Source organism: Pseudophryne corroboree, chromosome 2, assembly GCF_028390025.1.
Source record: "Pseudophryne corroboree isolate aPseCor3 chromosome 2, aPseCor3.hap2, whole genome shotgun sequence".
In the NCBI taxonomy this organism is placed as follows: Eukaryota; Metazoa; Chordata; class Amphibia; order Anura; family Myobatrachidae; genus Pseudophryne; species Pseudophryne corroboree.
The window spans coordinates 108,695,160-108,712,014 of record NC_086445.1 but is presented as its reverse complement, the minus strand read 5'-3'; the positions used below and the strand labels follow the sequence as shown (position 1 = coordinate 108,712,014).

General features: G+C 46.2%; 1 long non-coding RNA gene across 2 annotated transcripts in view; it reads left to right on the top strand.

Annotated features, from left to right (window-relative positions):
* The window catches only part of LOC135050551 (uncharacterized), a 118,413-nt gene extending 107,499 nt beyond the window's left edge, over positions 1-10,914 (top strand). For both annotated transcript variants that reach the window (XR_010241658.1, XR_010241657.1), the window contains one exon: positions 10,509-10,914. This is a non-coding gene — a long non-coding RNA (uncharacterized LOC135050551). The remainder of the gene's footprint in view (positions 1-10,508) is intronic.
* The last annotated feature ends 5,941 nt before the right edge of the window (positions 10,915-16,855 follow it).

Below are 16,855 nucleotides of genomic sequence, written 5' to 3'. Positions count from 1 at the left end.
ATCTCTTAATGGTTATGTTTACAGTGATAATTCCCACTTTGTAAACCGAGCGGATAAGACATGTCGATTTGGGCGGAGTTAAGTAAGGCTGATACTGCATGAGGTGTATGGATGGTCAGGTTGTGTCCTAACACTACGTCCTCGCTTTTACTTACTAGCAAAGCTATCGCTGCAACACTTCGCAAGCATGTGGGGAGAGACCGCGCTACGGTGTCCAACTGTGCACTGTCGTATGCTACCGGTCTGCTGGCATCACCATGTCTCTGTGTTAAGACACCTGTCGCACACCCAGCACTTTCCGTGCCATACAATTCGAAGAGCTTCTCATAATCTGGCATGCCTAATGCAGGTGCCTGTGATAGGCACTGTTTGAGTCTCTCAAATGCCAGTTCGGACTCATCTGTGTGCGAGATCTGTTCTGGTTTGTTCGTAGAGACCATTTCTTGCAAAGGTAAAGCCAGTATAGAGAACCCTTGGATCCAGTTTCGGCAGTACCCACACATTCCAAGGAAAGTGCGGATCTGTTGCTGAGTTTGTGGCAGAGTCATGTCGCGAATCGCCTGTATTCTATCAGCGGTGAGGTGTCTAAATCCTTGAGTCAAGCAATGTCCCAAATATTTTACCCTGGTCTGGCACAACTGCAACTTATCCTTTTGAAACCTTGTGTCCCGTTTGGGAAAGATGAAACAGAAGCTGTTTCGTGTCTTTCAAGGATGATTCAAGTGAGTCTGACCACAACAATAAGTCATCGACATACTGTATTAGCACTGATCCACTCTCAGGTTGAAAGGATTGTAATCAGTCATGCAAGGCCTGGGAGAAGATACTCGGGCTGTCAATGAAACCTTGGGGAGCGAGTCCAGGTGTACTGTACTCCCCTGTATGTAAAAGCGAAGAGGTATTGGCTGTCAGGGTGCAGAGGGACAGAGAAGAAGGCAGAACAGAGGTCGATGACAGTGAAAACTGTTGCAGTAGAGGGAATTTGCATAAGGATGACAGCTGGATTGGGCACAACGGGGAATTGGCTCTCGACTATCTTGTTTATCCCCCTTAGATCCAGCACTAGCCTGTAAACCCTCCACCCACTCTTTTTCACAGGGAAGATGGGACTTTTGGCAGTGCTGGATGTCCTGACTAGGATGCCCTGTTGTAGTAACCGCTCTATGACGGGGTACACTCCTAATTCTACATCTGGCTTCAGAGGATACTGAGGGATTTTTGGAGCTATCCTACCATCTTTTACTTGTACTACTACTGGAGCTACATTCGCCATTAATTCAGTGTCTTGTCCATATTTGGTCCAAAGGGAAGCCGGTATTTGTGAGATAATTTCCTCTACCTTTGATAGACACTTGTCTATAACAGCAGAATGCAACATTAGCCTTTGAGGGGTGTCTAATATATCTTGCACTTCTTGAACGTGGTTCTCAGGTATATCCGAGAATACACCTTCAGGAGTACAATATATGACACACCGCATTTTACACAATAAATCTCTGCCGAGTAGATTAGTCGGAGCCAATGCAGCCAACAGAAAAGAATGTTTGGTCTGCAAGGGCCCTATCGTAACCTCTGCCGGTCTACTCAAAGGGTATTGTTACACTGTTCATGTTACTCCCATTGCCGAAATTGTTTTACCCGTGGTTTTTATACCTACTGTCGAATTTAACACTGACCTGGCCGCCCCTGTATCTACAAGAAAAGGTAATGGTACACCAGCTACATCAACCGTGACCTCAGGTTCACTTCCATGGCTAGCAATTAACTTCACTGGCTGCAGACTACAGGTGTGGCCCAACCCCTATTGTGTGGGGAGACCCTCCCGCAGCGCATTGGCAGCTATGATATGTGAGGGGGGTAGCTGTGAGTTTCCGGAGGCCTGCCAGTCCCTCCTTGGTGGGTACCTCCTTGTTTCCCCTGCGTGTGGCTCGTAATTCCTCCTACGCAGTCCCTGATCCCAAGTATGTGCATTGTCGTGAGGTTCATATCCTGGTCTAGGGGGTCGGTATACATTATGTGTACCTTTATTCCTACATTCCCTCGAGTAATGTCCTACCTTTTGACATTTATAGCATGTTACTACACGTGACTTACCATCAGGGATCTGGGGTTTCGGCTGAGGTGGCTTTGTTGTAAGTGCGTCTATACTTACTGTCATCAGCCTTTCCCCTTGTAACTCCCTGTGCTTAATGATGTTCCTATCATGCTCGACCGCGGACTCTCTCAATGCAGCCACGAGATACCTCTCCAGTTCGGTAGAGAGGTCTGTACCCTTGTTCTCAGTGCCTCCTTTAACCCGTCCATTAATACCGAAACAGCTACCTCCCTGTGATGTACATTGTCCTTAATGTCCTCGATCCCAGTGTATCTAGCCATTTCCTGCAGTGCTCGATGGAAATATTCGGATGCCGTTTCACCTTCCTTTTGTCTTATGGAAAAGATTTTATTCCATTTGACAACAGTAGGGAAATATACTCCTAATTGCAGATTGATTTGCCGTACATTCTCCTGAGTGTATTCATCAGTGAGAGGTACTTCTGCGTCTAACTTACAATCAGTTATGAATTTCGCGGGGTCAATATTTGAGGGTAAACATACCCGTAGCACTGTTCGCCAATCTTTGTTTGTGGGTTCGTTGGCGTTACCTAACTCTTTAATGAACCTCTGGCATGCGAATAGATCTTTTCTGGGATCGGGAAATTCTGACATAATTGACCTTAACTCTGCCCGGGACCAAGGACAATGCATGGCAATGTTCCTGATGGGAGTTACTCCCTGAGCGTCAGTCCTCCCATTGGGGACTGCAATCACCCTGACAGGATTTAATTCAATGACATCATTTTGATTTGATTCTATAATGTGAGGTGCTATTGTCTCTGCATAATGTATGGTACCATACTTACCTGTGGACACGACCTCACTTTTCCCTCCGCTAAGGGGTTTTGCTACTGCTCTAGTTGGTTGAGCCGTGCCCACCTGAGTGTCTTGTTTGGTGGCTGCTAGAGAGAGTGCCGATATCGTGCTGGGCTCATCTTCCTGCTCGCAGTCCTGGGGAAAATTTAAAACAGGATACAACTGGCAAGGGTTAGCATTAGTACATTTATCAGTTACTCCCCTATCTCGTACCAATGTGCCATTGTCTGTAGTCACTTTCTCCCCCACAATATACGGTGGTGGTGGTGGTGGTGGTGCGGTCGCCATTATTTTCCCGCTAGGTTTGGAACCTGCTGCACGAGCTAATTCCCTTTGTATATCCCCCTCCTGTTGCCATAAATTTAAACAATCTGTATGTCTAATCCTTTGTTTTCTGGATTTTATTAGACATATCCTTATCCTTAAGTTCTGCAATACCTCTGGTTCAAAGCTGCCCACTTTAGGGAATGGTACCCTATCTTTGTCAGTCATACGTACCCATTCAGACAAAAAGTCTTCCGTGTGTGAACCATATTTTCCACACATAACAAACCTCGCTGATCCCTTGGGTCGCGGCTCTTCAACCTGAACCCTGGTTACAAAACGTCCACCGCTTGTGCAATTGGATCCCACCACAGACTTTTTCATTTTACGCAATCCCCAATGCACAATACGAATAGATGGTGAAAGTTCCCAGAGCGCTTTCACCCACTCACGCCCACGTTGGCCAGTACTACCATACACTGTCGATAGCGAAGGCAATGTACCCAACCTAGGGCCCTATCTGACCTATATTTACTGGAAGTTTTTAGGAATAACTTACCCTTTCCAGTTAAGTATCGGTCGTTGGAGACTTTCCTGGGAGAGACCAGTGAAAACTCCCTATGCACTTTATTATACACAAATCACGCTTGCGTATGCTCTATATAGCGCTAATGATACAGCGATTTTACGCAAAAGCTCGTAAAAGGATATCACGTTGAGCTATGTATCGCACCCACAAACGCGCGGTCCAATCGCACAGCATATAGGTACTTGTTACTTATCTGCCGTACGAACATGGGTCGTTGTACAAACTGGAACCCTCAGTCCGGAGTGTAATACCAAAAAAAACTTTTTACTTCAATACTTCGCAATACAATGCACTATCGCGCTCCTCTACAAATCACCTTACGATTTGCGTATTAAACCTTATACTAACGTGAGTCAGCCTTCTCACGCCACCAAGCCTCCACTCACTTGATGTACCAAATGACGGGATCCCGAATTCCGGGGTTCGAATTTCACTCACTCCTACGTTCGCTCACTCAAGTACACTTTGTCTTTTCTGTACAGAAAATTATGATTCATTCAGATAAGCAGCTTTTCCCCCACAGGCAATACAGTTTGAACAAGAAGTTTTATACTAATCTTTGGAAACCGAGCAGTTTTGTACTATTGTAGCGTGGCTACTGTCCCACCTTTAAACTAAACGACACTATTGTGTAATTTGTACTTGGCGCCCGTATTCTTACGCACTTTGCGTAAACACGCGATCGTGCGTGTCTCTTACGCTGCGTGCGCAGTCCTGTACTTTGTCCGAGACACGTGTACAAAACCGTACGTCTGCAATATCACAAATCCCACAACTTCTATAAATGTGAGCAATATTAACTATAATCGCTCACTAAACACAACACACAGTTTCTTTCTGTATAAACCTTTACAACTAGGCCAGACTGCGTTTGTGTCTTACACTTACTTCCATAAACATTTATTTTTAGTTTTAACTATATAGCAACAAATGTATTCGGTTTCACACAGATCTAAATGAATCTAGCAATCTGAGTGTTATGGCAACAATGTGAGAGGGTGTACACCGAGTATGGGTGCCTTTGTTATGTACGCTTTTGGTGCCAGAAAAAAAAATTCACAGACTTTTAAATAGTTTTTTTTCTGTTTACTTTATGGGTTCTACCAGCATCCCTACAAACCATACAGAGCAGACGTCATCTAATCAGCAAACAAGTAGGGTTTTCAGTGCATCCATCGTCCAAGAAAAGGTTACATAGGATACTTTTTGTCCGCCCTTTTGCTGATAGATTAAGTCTGCTGTGACGTGTTAGGCTGTGGGTATGTGGAAAACCGGATGACGCCCCCAATTGATAATGCTGATTTATCAACAGGAATGAAAAGCTATACCTTATACACACTTTAAATACACTTTACCATGGAGCCGCTGCGGCCGCTAAACTTAATACACACTCTACGCGCCTTTTACGCTGTTAGCGTACAGAGTCCCGTACCGTGTACGGACTTTGCGTACAAACACCGCGCTGACGGTACAAAGTACACACAGCGCGTACACACCCAATGAATACACTTTAAACCTTACACAGCAATACAATGCGATACTAATACACTTTAAACCTTAGCAGGGAAAGGAAGACATGACACCAGACTGTAGTTAAACCACTGGGTTCCCACACCACAGCGTATTATTGCTGAAAGGGGGTTACAATACAAACAATACAATACAACAGAATAATGGCTACAATCAATGGTACATACGTGATTGGATTCACCATGCTACCCAGATCTGGTCCTCGGTCATCTGATAGATAACTTTGTGAGTCTTGTGTCATACCAGGCCTGCAGCAGGCTCTCTTTATACAATTCTTCCAAAATTTAACACAATGGATACTGTAATCTCTTTGTCCATTGGACACAGGGATGGTCATTTACAGTACAGGAGAGGTCATAGGTCGGTTTGAATAGGTGGGCGATGTCTTTTCCAACTGCTCTTGTGGGTGGTCTCCTCTGGATTCCCGCCGCATACATAATGTACAGTAAATACAGTTTATATCTATATTCTTCTCCTGCACATAACTATCCGCAGGAACATGCGATCTTCCTCAAACCAACACCGGAATATTACCCTTAAAATACCCTACAGCTGGATACCAAACACCACCTTATAACCTTGTTCTGTCCCCTCCTATCCTGTAAAGGTGAATCCCTTTGTTCTGAAACCATTTATACTGCTGTAACTTGCTGCTGTGGTGCAGGGAGGCAATGTGTAAAATGTGCACTATGTGGATTAAATATGTAATGGGTTTTTATGGCTTTTCCATGCATTCACAAACTCTACCGTAAATACTCATACCACGCGCTAATACGCAGGTCCGCGGGAGCGACCATACCCAAATTGCGAATATGCGCACGCACGGCAGAGCAAGTACGCGCACCGAGGCCATCTGTGTGTAGTTTGTACGTAATGTATGTACTGCAATATTTTTTGACTTTGACAGGCAGACAGTGTCCCCTTTTTACACATTACGGCAGACAGTGTGCCCTTGTTACACATCACGGCAAACAAATTCCCCCTTTTTACACATCACGTCAGGCAGATTCCCCCTTTTTACACATTGCGACAGGCAGATTCCCCCTTTTTACACATTACATCAGGCAGATTCCCCCTTTTTACACATTGCGACAGGCAGATTCCCCCTTTTTATACATTGCGGCAGGCAGATTCCCCCTTTTTACACATTGCGGCAGGCAGATTCCCCCTTTTTACACATTGCGGCAAGCAGTTTCCCCCTTTTTACACATTGCGGCAGGCAGATTCCCCCTTTTTACACATTGCGGCAGGCAGTCCCCCATTTTTACACATTGCGGCAGGCAGTCCCCCTTTTCGTAGAAAGAAAGAAAGAAAGAAAGAAAGAAAGAAAGAAAGAAGAATTATACTTACCCTCTCCGCTGGCTCAGGCTCCTCGGTGCAGCTTCTGGTCACGATTCCCGGCCAGGAGAGAAGGATGAGGAGGGAGGTGGAGGAGGGAGCCGCAGCAGCGCTGTGTTATTGGTGGAGGCGCTGCTGCTGCTGCCCCTCTGCTTCACTATAGGCTGTTCTCGGAAGACAGCCTATAGTGAAGCAGAGGGACAGCAGCAGCAGCGCCTCAACCAGTAGTAAAGCGCTGCTGCAGCTCCCTCCTCCACCTCCCTCCTCCTCCTTCTCCCCCCGTACCGCTGCGCTCCTCTCCTCTCTGTCCGGGCGGCTGTGTGCTGCGGGCAGCGGTTGCCCGCAGCACACAGCGGCATGTAATGAGTCAGTCTGACTCATTACATGCTTTGGGCCCCTGGACAGTGGCGGGCCCCAGTGCAATGCACTGGTTGCACTGGCGGTAGTTCCGCCTCTGAGCAGGGCCCTCTTCTCTTTGTCTTCTCCACATAATTATGCTAACTGCTCTCTGTAATTAGGGGGCATTTACTAAGCAGTGATGAGAGCAGAGAAGTGAGCCAGTGGAGAAGTTTCCCATGGCAACCAATCAGCACTGAAGTACCATCTATAATTTGCATACTATAAAATGATACGTAGCTGCTGATTGGTTGATGGGGCAACTTCTCCGCTCTTATCACTGTTTAGTAAATGTCCCCCTATGTATCTATGTGAATTTGGGGATCTGGTAAGGATCCCGACACTATAATCCCAACACTGCTCGGATTACCAACGCTGGGATCCTGACATGGAGGGAGGATTAGCGATAGGCACTACCGGGGAGGGTTAGGCTTAGGCTATGGGGATGGGGTTAGGGTTAGTAACCTCCGGAGGGGGTTAGTGTTAGGCTGTGGGGAGAGTTAAGGTCAGGCTGCGGGTAAGGAGGGTTAGAGTTAGGGAGGTTAGGGATTTGGGGTAGCATACTTACCTAGTAGGTATCAGGATTCTGACTGCCGGTATCCCAATACCATCCCGTGAGTTTGCACAGTGCTTTTATCAGTCTATACTTACAGTATGCATTGTGTTGTCAATTTGATGGCACTAACGAACACCTAATAAATAAAAGATAATAATAATATAGTTAGGGGTCTATTCATAGAACAGTGATAAGCCCTGTTGTGCACTAAATAGGGCTTCTCACCGCTCCCTGTAATTCATCTACCTCTTACCGCCATCTAGCAGCTGTTTTCTCTTACTGCGTACCAGTCCTGGTAGCTGAATCACAACACCACTCTACTGAATGTTGACTGCAATTCATGTAGGCAAGGAAAGTTGGGCTTTCCTCTTTGTCCCTGATTTTGTAATCACCATTTCAGACAGGCAGCAGAATGGAGAAGGGCAGCGGAGACTGCTGTCTCCCCGTCCCCTTCTCTGCTGCTGGCCAATCAGAGGAGCCCAGGGCATATGCAATTATGCATATGCCGGGTTTCCTGACTATCCGCCCCATCTGCCCCTGTGACCTCTTGCAGCTCTCCTTCCCCCGCTGCTGCTATAAGGTGACCCAACATATCTATATGCTGGGTCACCTCCTCCTTACTGCCCACACCCCGCCCTAGCATCCTGCTGCTGGCTTTTTCCCTCCACTGCAGTGCCGCTCTGATCTGCACCCTACCACCGCTGCTGACTGCCCTTTGCCTCCACCAGTGGCGTCAGAAGGCGAGTGCGGGGGGTGCGGCCCACACTCGGGTGTTCCCCTTGGAAGGGGAGACACCAAAGTGCCAGCTCTTTTGCAGTGACAGGAGCCGAGTGCTGCAGTGAGATAATCTCCTGCAGCACTCGGCTCCTGTCACAGATAAGAGCCGGCACACACACAGTCCAGTCTACAAGGGCAGCCAGCATCTTCGGGGAAACTGGACATGCCCCCGGAGCAAAGGAGAAAAGACCAGCAAGGTCACGCTCCTTTTAAATTAGACCACACCCCCTTTCCGGTGGCCTGGGCGGGGGGGGGGAGGGGTAATAGTACAGAGTGCGCTCCGGGTGTCACCACACCCGGTGACGCCTCTGGCCTCCACCCTGGTCTGTTTGCCAGCTCGCTCCCCGATTCCTACTCTCGGCTCCCCTGATATACCTTATGTCCCGCCCTTTCCACGGCGCATGCGCAGAAGACACCAGGAGGCTCCCTGCCATGCACCATGCATGCGCAAGAGAACCCCAGCCACGATATGAAGAAAGAAGACTGGAGAAGCCAGGATCGCGGATCAGCCGGATACCGCATCACATCAGGGAACAGGTAAGTATTAGAGAATTGCGTTTAAAATATATAGTAAAATAACTGAAATAAGAATGCGATGTTTAGTGAAAAGTTAAACCTAAACATCGCATTCTTTCATGAAAAGATCCCTTCGTGGGAAATACTTTCTACTAGTAACCACAAGATTCTGGTTACTAGTAGACAGTACTTGTTCAATATTCAGAAAGTGACCATATTGTATAACTGTATATAAGAAATGTATTTTCAAATTATTATATGAACATTTGGCCAATTTGTGTTACCCTTGGGAACAGTAATGTCATTATGGTTAGCGGGGACTGGTCCTCAAGGATCTAGCATTTAGACTCAGTCATTGGGAATAGCTAGAGCCTAGCTGTGTATCAACTCGTATAACGCCTTCTGTATACTGTGCAGAAACAGTGAGTAGAGCTGCCGGTTTCATGTGCCTCATAAAATATCAGCACAATGAAGTATCCAGTCCTATAAAGTAAAATATAATCCATGCAATTAATTGTATTCCTGGCTGTTGTTGGACAGTTTTATAACTATTACAGTAAAGAACAACATTCAGTGATGACAGGAATAGTATTCCTTCATATAAAGTTTTGTTGTTTTATTTTGACTGTGCTCTTTTACGTTACTTCTTTACTATCTGTGTTTTGTTATGCTTTTTTTTTTGCTTTGTAATTTTCCTCTGGAGTTTTTCTGTGATACTCTCTTAAAAGATTAAACTCTTCTCCTTGAAGCATCTGCTTTGATTTTAGAACCTAGCTGAAACAATTAATAAAAGATAGATTGTGGTGACACTTTAGAGAACAGATAAATCAGAATACCATAAGGAAGATACTTTTTATTTTATATTTATTGGAGAATGCATTGATCTGTCTTAGATAGTGCACTGCGGCCAAAAGAAGACATAAGGCTGTACAAATAACTCTAGAATAAGATTTAATAAACTTAGAGAGAGTTCATTCATACTATAGTGTGAAAATACACATTTCAGGTACAAGATGTTGCCTTTGGAAGCGTATGTTCAAGTATGTCTGTGTTATTTCCTCTCATTTGCATTGTATAATTTTTTGTAATGCAACTTAAATACCAGGTCACATGTACTTTCTGAGATGCTTTGTCCCCATTCTTGTATGCTACATCCTTGATAGCGGCTAGAACCCTGGATATTCCTGGCTGCAAAGCTCAAGACTAGAAAGAGTTATGCATTGGTGGTCCCATGTCTAGGATGTCAGATCTCTCATCAACACAAAAAGTGTCTGCCAAACTCAAAATTATGAATGCAAAATATGGCCATTGTAGATGTATTTTGGGTTGAGTGTTAACTGAATTGTGATGGGCTACAATATCTAACCCTTGTGGTTCTGCTGGTTCTGGTGACAGCATTGATCTTGGGTATTGGTGGACTTGGCCTTACCAAATCAGAAAAAATATTGTGGCTATTATAAGATGAAGACCTCTTGGTCACCCATTGCTTAGAACGTTCATCTTCAAATCAATTTTAGTAATGATGAAGTGGATGATAATTTTACCACATATAGGATATGTTCTGAAAATTTGTTGTGCGACTGTGGCAAAATTGTGAAGCAATCATAACTCCTTTTTTTAATGTTTTAGGCAGCGCTCGAAGTGTGTTGGTAGGAACCGGTATGTCATATCAGCACTTCATTTCAGCAGCCAGCTCAGCGACACTGAAGCTTAGTGTGTCTGGCGTCTGTTTAAGTTTGGACCCGGGTGCAAGCCAATCACAGCTCACAGACCAGCATCCAATCAGGGGCCAGTGGTGGCATTCTGAATTTGGTGTCAGCCGCAGCTAATCCGAGTGGACAAATTTAAAATGCCACGAGGAGCAGCATATACAGCTGGCGCACCAAACTAAGGAGGGAGCCGCTGCCATCAGTTACTGTGAGTCACTGTCACTCGGTCCCTGGATCCAGCTGTTCTATTGTTTGTACTCTTATGGTGCACTGTACCCCTGTTCATTTATTATTTATGTACATATAAAAACCCTTTGAAGTGCCAATGTGTGAGTTGAATTGCGAAGTGAAAAATAAATATATTGTTTTTTTGTTTGTACTGTTCTGGTGCACTGTACCCCTTTGCATTTATTATTCACATACATATAAAGCCCTTTGAATTGCCACAGTGTGAGTTGAGCTGCCAAGGGAAAATAAAATATTATTCTATTGTTTGTACTGTTCTGGTGCACTGTAGCCCTGTGTGTTTAGTATTCATGTACATATAAAAGCAATTTGAATTTCTCAGTTTGAGTTGAGCTGTGAAGTGAAAAATAAATATATTGTTCTATTGTTTGTACTGTTATGGTGCACTGTACCACTGTGTATTTAGTGTTCATGTACATATAAAAGCCGTTTGAATTGCCGCAGTGTGTGGTGAGTTGAGCTATGAAGTGAAAAATAAATACTGTATATTGTTCTACTGTTTGTGCTCAGTCTCCTTCCACTCTCCTTTGAGCCCAGTCCTATCTTTCTGTTACTATGGGGGTGATTCAGATCTGATTGCTGCTGTGTGTTTTCGCCACGGCGGGTGATCAGCTCCTAACTGCGCATGCGTATGCCCTGCAATGCACACACATGTCAGACAACAACAACGGGCATTCGCCGGTCAGCGACGGGATGGTGTGAAAAATCCAATCACACAGGCGTTCGCGAGGTGATTGACAGGAAGAGGCCGTTTGCGGGTGGCAACTGAGTGCTTACAGGGATGTCCGTAAAAACACAGGCGTGCCCAAGCATTTTCAGGAAGGGTGTGTGACGTCTGCTCCGGCCCTGATCAGTCATTCTTCTCGCACTGGAGGAGTAAGTCCTGGGATGCGCAGAGACTGCACAAAGTGTATTTTCACAGCTTGGCATACACATGTGATCACACACTTGCACGGTGAATTTACACTCTCCCTGGAGGCAGCAACTATCTGATCGCAGGATAGCAAAATTAGCAACCCAGCAATCAGATTTGAATTAACCCCCATGAGCCCAGTTTCTGTCCTATCTTTCTGAACTCAGCCTATTTCCTGTGTCCCACTGATGAGAGTACAGTATCTGTACTCTAAAAAAAAAGTATATAGTTCAGCCCTCACTAAGTTTGTATTGGTAAATAAATACACATATACACATGAGATTACACATCAATTATGATTTCTATAAAATTGGTGATTTATTTGTAAAAAAGAATAAATGTGCAATTTAAAAGGGCTCAATTAATACCGGTATTAAATAAACACACATAACATGTAAGACAAGACAAACATAAAAGCAATCCCTGTGGGCACACTTTCTTCGCGATTTACCCCGCTCAGAAATTAAGGGTTGCTCCTGAGGAAGCTGGATGCTCTGGAACCAGCGTAATGCGTATAACTTGAGCCTTTCCACTCTGCTGTGATTTCAACTCCTGCTACATCTTGGCACACCTTTGGACACCTGCTCCATTTTGGGACTTTGCACTACAGCACTTTAAATTCTGGTTCATCCCTCCAGCCATAATTGGACTCCACCTAAGGCTGATGCTACTTCATGGGATCTATGATTCAACATATCCGGGTTGACCCTTAATTTCTGAGCGTTGGGCTGGAACTCGATTACACCGCAATCCTGACGAAGCCTTACTAGGTGAAACGAGTAGATCGCGGAAGGAATCGATCCCGCTCCGTACAGCGCCCGGAAGTGAGAGACAACGGAGCCAGACGGACGGGTGTCTGCTGGCAGACAGCAATAGCGCTGCATCATTCAGCAAGGACATCACGACACTCCAAAAATCAGGGTAAAGATTACAGGACTGTGCTTATAATACGGTAGGAGAGATCCTGACCCGATCACACTACTGTTAACCCCTGCATCCACCAGACTGTTTCATGAACACAGTCTCTTCATCAGCACTTTTCAAAATCAGTGCAGTTTTCTGAGACTTTGCTCTAATTCAGAGGAATCTGTTTCCCAGTGGGGTAAATCGCGAAGCAAGTGTGCCCACAGGGATTGCTTTTATGTTTGTCTTGTCTTACATGTTATGTGTGTTTATTTAATACCGGTATTAATTGAGCCCTTTTAAATTGCACATTTATTCTTTTTTACAAATAAATCACCAATTTTATAGAAATCATAATTGATGTGTCATCTCATGTGTATATGGATATTTAAGTCGCAGTATACTTAGTATTTATTTACCAATACAAACTTAGTGAGCGCTGAACTATATACTTTTTTTAATACATGCTTCCCTTATAGTGGGTCTGTGTAGTGCACCCACCAACAGTTCTCAGCAGCCACTAGTTTGCGAGGTTGCAGGATGGAGTAGCGCAGTTCTTTAACAACCCCCTTTTATATAGTATCTGTACTCTGTTCCACTAAAGCCAGTCTCTTTCCCATGTCCCTCAAATCACAGCCTATTTCCCCCATCGCACTGAGCCAAGTCACTTTTCTTTGTCCTTTCTGAGCCAAGTCTCTTTAACCTGTCTTTCTGAGCTAAGCCTATTTCCCCTGGCCCTCTGTGTTAAGTCTCTTTCCCCCTATTCCTCTGAGCTGTCTCTTTTCCATGTCTTTCTGAGCTGTCTCTTTTCTCCTATCCTTCTGAGCTAGGCCTACTTTCCCCTGGCCCTCTGAGTTAAGTCTCTTTTCCCCTATTCCTCTGAGCTGTCTCTTTTCCATGCCCTTCTGAGCTAAGTCTTTTTTGCCTGATCCCTCAGAGCTAAGCCTCTTTTTCACTGTCCCCCTGAACTAAGTCTCTTTTTCCTGTCCCCCTGAGCTAAGTCTCTTTTCCCTGTCCCTCTGAAGTCTCTTTTTCCCGATCCCCCTGAGCTAAGCCTCTTTTTCACTGTCCCCGAGCTAAGCCTCTTTTTCACTGTCCCCTGAGTTGAGTCTCTTTTTCCCTGTCCCCCTGAGCTAAGTCTCTTTTTCCCTGTCCCCCTGAGCTAAGTCTCTTTTCCCCGATGCCTCTGAGCTAAGCCTCTTTTTCACTGTCCCCCTGAACTAAGTCTCTTTTCCCTGTCTCCCTGAGCTAAGTCTCTTTTCCCTGTCCCTCTGACTAAGTCTCTTTTTCCCGATCCCTATGAGCTAAGCCTCTTTTTCACTGTCCCCGAGCTAAGCCTCTTTTTCACTGTCCCCCTGAGTTAAGCCTCTTTTTCCCTGTTCCCCTGAGCTAAGTCTCTTTTTGCCTGTCCCCTGAGCTAAGTCTCTTTTCCCCGATCCCTCTGAGCTTAGAATCCTTTTCACTGTCCCCTTGAGCTAAGCCTCTTTTTCACTGTCCCCCTGAGCTAAGTCTCTTTTCCTTGTCCCACTGAGCTATGTCTCTTTTCCTTGTCCCACTGAGCTATGTCTCTCTTCCCTGTCCCTCTGAGCTAAGTCTATTTTCCATGTCCCTCTTAACTAATCCTCTTTCTCTGACGTCCTAGTGGATGCTGGGGACTCCGAAAGGACCATGGGGAATAGCGGCTCCGCAGGAGACTGGGCACAAAAGTAAAAGCTTTAAGACTACCTGGTGTGCACTGGCTCCTCCCCCTATGACCCTCCTCCAAGCCTCAGTTAGATTTTTGTGCCCGAACGAGAAGGGTGCAGTCTAGGTGGCTCTCCTGAGCTGCTTAGAAAAAAGTTTAGTTTTAGGTTTTTTATTTTCAGTGAGACCTGCTGGCAACAGGCTCACTGCATCGAGGGACTAAGGGGAGAAGAAGCGAACTCACCTGCGTGCAGAGTGGATTGGGCTTCTTAGGCTACTGGACATTAGCTCCAGAGGGACGATCACAGGCCCAGCCATGGATGGGTCCCAGAGCCGCGCCGCCGTCCCCCTTACAGAGCCAGAAGAGCAGAAGAGGTCCGGAAAAATCGGCGGCAGAAGACGTCCTGTCTTCAATAAGGTAGCGCACAGCACCGCAGCTGTGCGCCATTGCTCTCAGCACACTTCACACTCCGGTCACTGAGGGTGCAGGGCGCTGGGTGGGGGCGCCCTGAGACGCAATATAAACACCTTAGGGGGCAAAAAATGCATCACATATAGCTCCTGGGCTATATGGATGCATTTAACTCATGCCTGTTTTTCCATAAAAAAGCGGGAGAACGGCCGCCGAGAAGGGGGCGGAGCCTATCTCCTCAGCACACTGGCGCCATTTTTCCTCACAGCTCCGTTGGAGGGAAGCTCCCTGACTCTCCCCTGCATTCCTGCACTACAGAAACAGGGTAAAACAAAGAGAGGGGGCGCACTAATTTGGCAGATAAATCTATACAGCAGCTATATAAGGGAAAAACACTTATATAAGGTTATCCCTGTATATATATATAGCGCTCTGGTGTGTGCTGGCAAACTCTCCCTCTGTCTCCCCAAAGGGCTAGTGGGGTCCTGTCCTCTATCAGAGCATTCCCTGTGTGTGTGCTGTGTGTCGGTACGTTGTGTCGACATGTATGAGGAGGAAAATGGTATGGAGGCGGAGCAATTGCCTGTATTAGTGATGTCACCCCCTAGGGAGTCGACACCTGACTGGATGGTCTTATGGAAGGAATTACGTGATAGTGTCAGCACTTTACAAAAGACTGTTGACGACATGAGACAGCCGGCAAATCAGTTAATACCTGTACAGGCGTCTCAAACACCGTCAGGGGCTCTAAAGCGCCCGTTACCTCAGGTGGTCGACACAGACCCAGACACGGACACTGACTCCAGTGTCGACGGTGAGGAAACAAACGTATTTTCCAGTAGGGCCACACGTTACATGATCACGGCAATGAAGGAGGTTTTGAACATTTCTGATACTACAAGTACCACAAAAAAGGGTATTATGTGGGGTGTGAAAAAACTACCCGTAGTTTTTCCTGAATCAGATGAATTAAATGAGGTGTGTGATGAAGCGTGGGTTTCCCCCGATAAAAAACTGCTAATTTCTAAAAAATTATTGGCATTATACCCTTTCCCGCCAGAGGTTAGGGCGCGTTGGGAAACACCCCCTAGGGTAGATAAGGCGCTCACACGCTTATCAAAACAAGTGGCGTTACCGTCTCCTGATACGGCCGCCCTCAAGGAACCAGCTGATAGGAAGCTGGAAAATATCCTAAAAAGTATATACACACATACTGGTATTATACTGCGACCAGCAATCGCCTCAGCCTGGATGTGCAGTGCTGGGGTGGCTTGGTCGGATTCCCTGACTGAAAATATTGATACCCTGGACAGGGACAATATATTATTGACTATAGAGCATTTAGGATGCATTTCTATATATGAGAGATGCACAGAGGGATATTTGCACTCTGGCATCAAGAGTAAGTGCGCTGTCCATTTCTGCCAGAAGAGGGTTATGGACGCGACAGTGGTCAGGTGATGCGGATTCCAAACGGCATATGGAAGTATTGCCGTATAAAGGGGAGGAGTTATTTGGGGTCGGTCTATCGGACCTGGTGGCCACGGCAACGGCTGGGAAATCCACCTTTTTACCCCAGGTCACCTCTCAGCAGAAAAAGACACCGTCTTTTCAGGCTCAGTCCTTTCGTCCCCATAAGGGCAAGCGGGCAAAAGGCCACTCGTATCTGCCCCGGGGCAGAGGAAGGGGAAAAAGACTGCAGCAGACAGCCTCTTCCCAGGAACAGAAGCCCTCCCCCGCTTCTGCCAAGTCCTCAGCATGACGCTGGGGCCTTACAAGCGGACTCAGGCACGGTGGGGGCCCATCTCAAGAATTTCAGCGCGCAGTGGGCTCACTCGCAAGTGGACCCCTGGATCCTGCAGGTAGTATCTCAGGGGTACAAATTGGAATTCGAGACGTCTCCCCCTCGCCGGTTCCTGAAGTCTGCTTTACCAACGTCTCCCCCCGACAGGGAGGCGGTATTGGAAGCCATTCACAAGCTGTATTCCCAGCAGGTGATAATCAAGGTACCCCTCCTACAACAGGGAAAGGGGTATTATTCCACGCTGTTTGTGGTACCGAAGCCGGACGGCTCGGTGAGACCTATTTTAAATCTGAAATCCTTGAACAC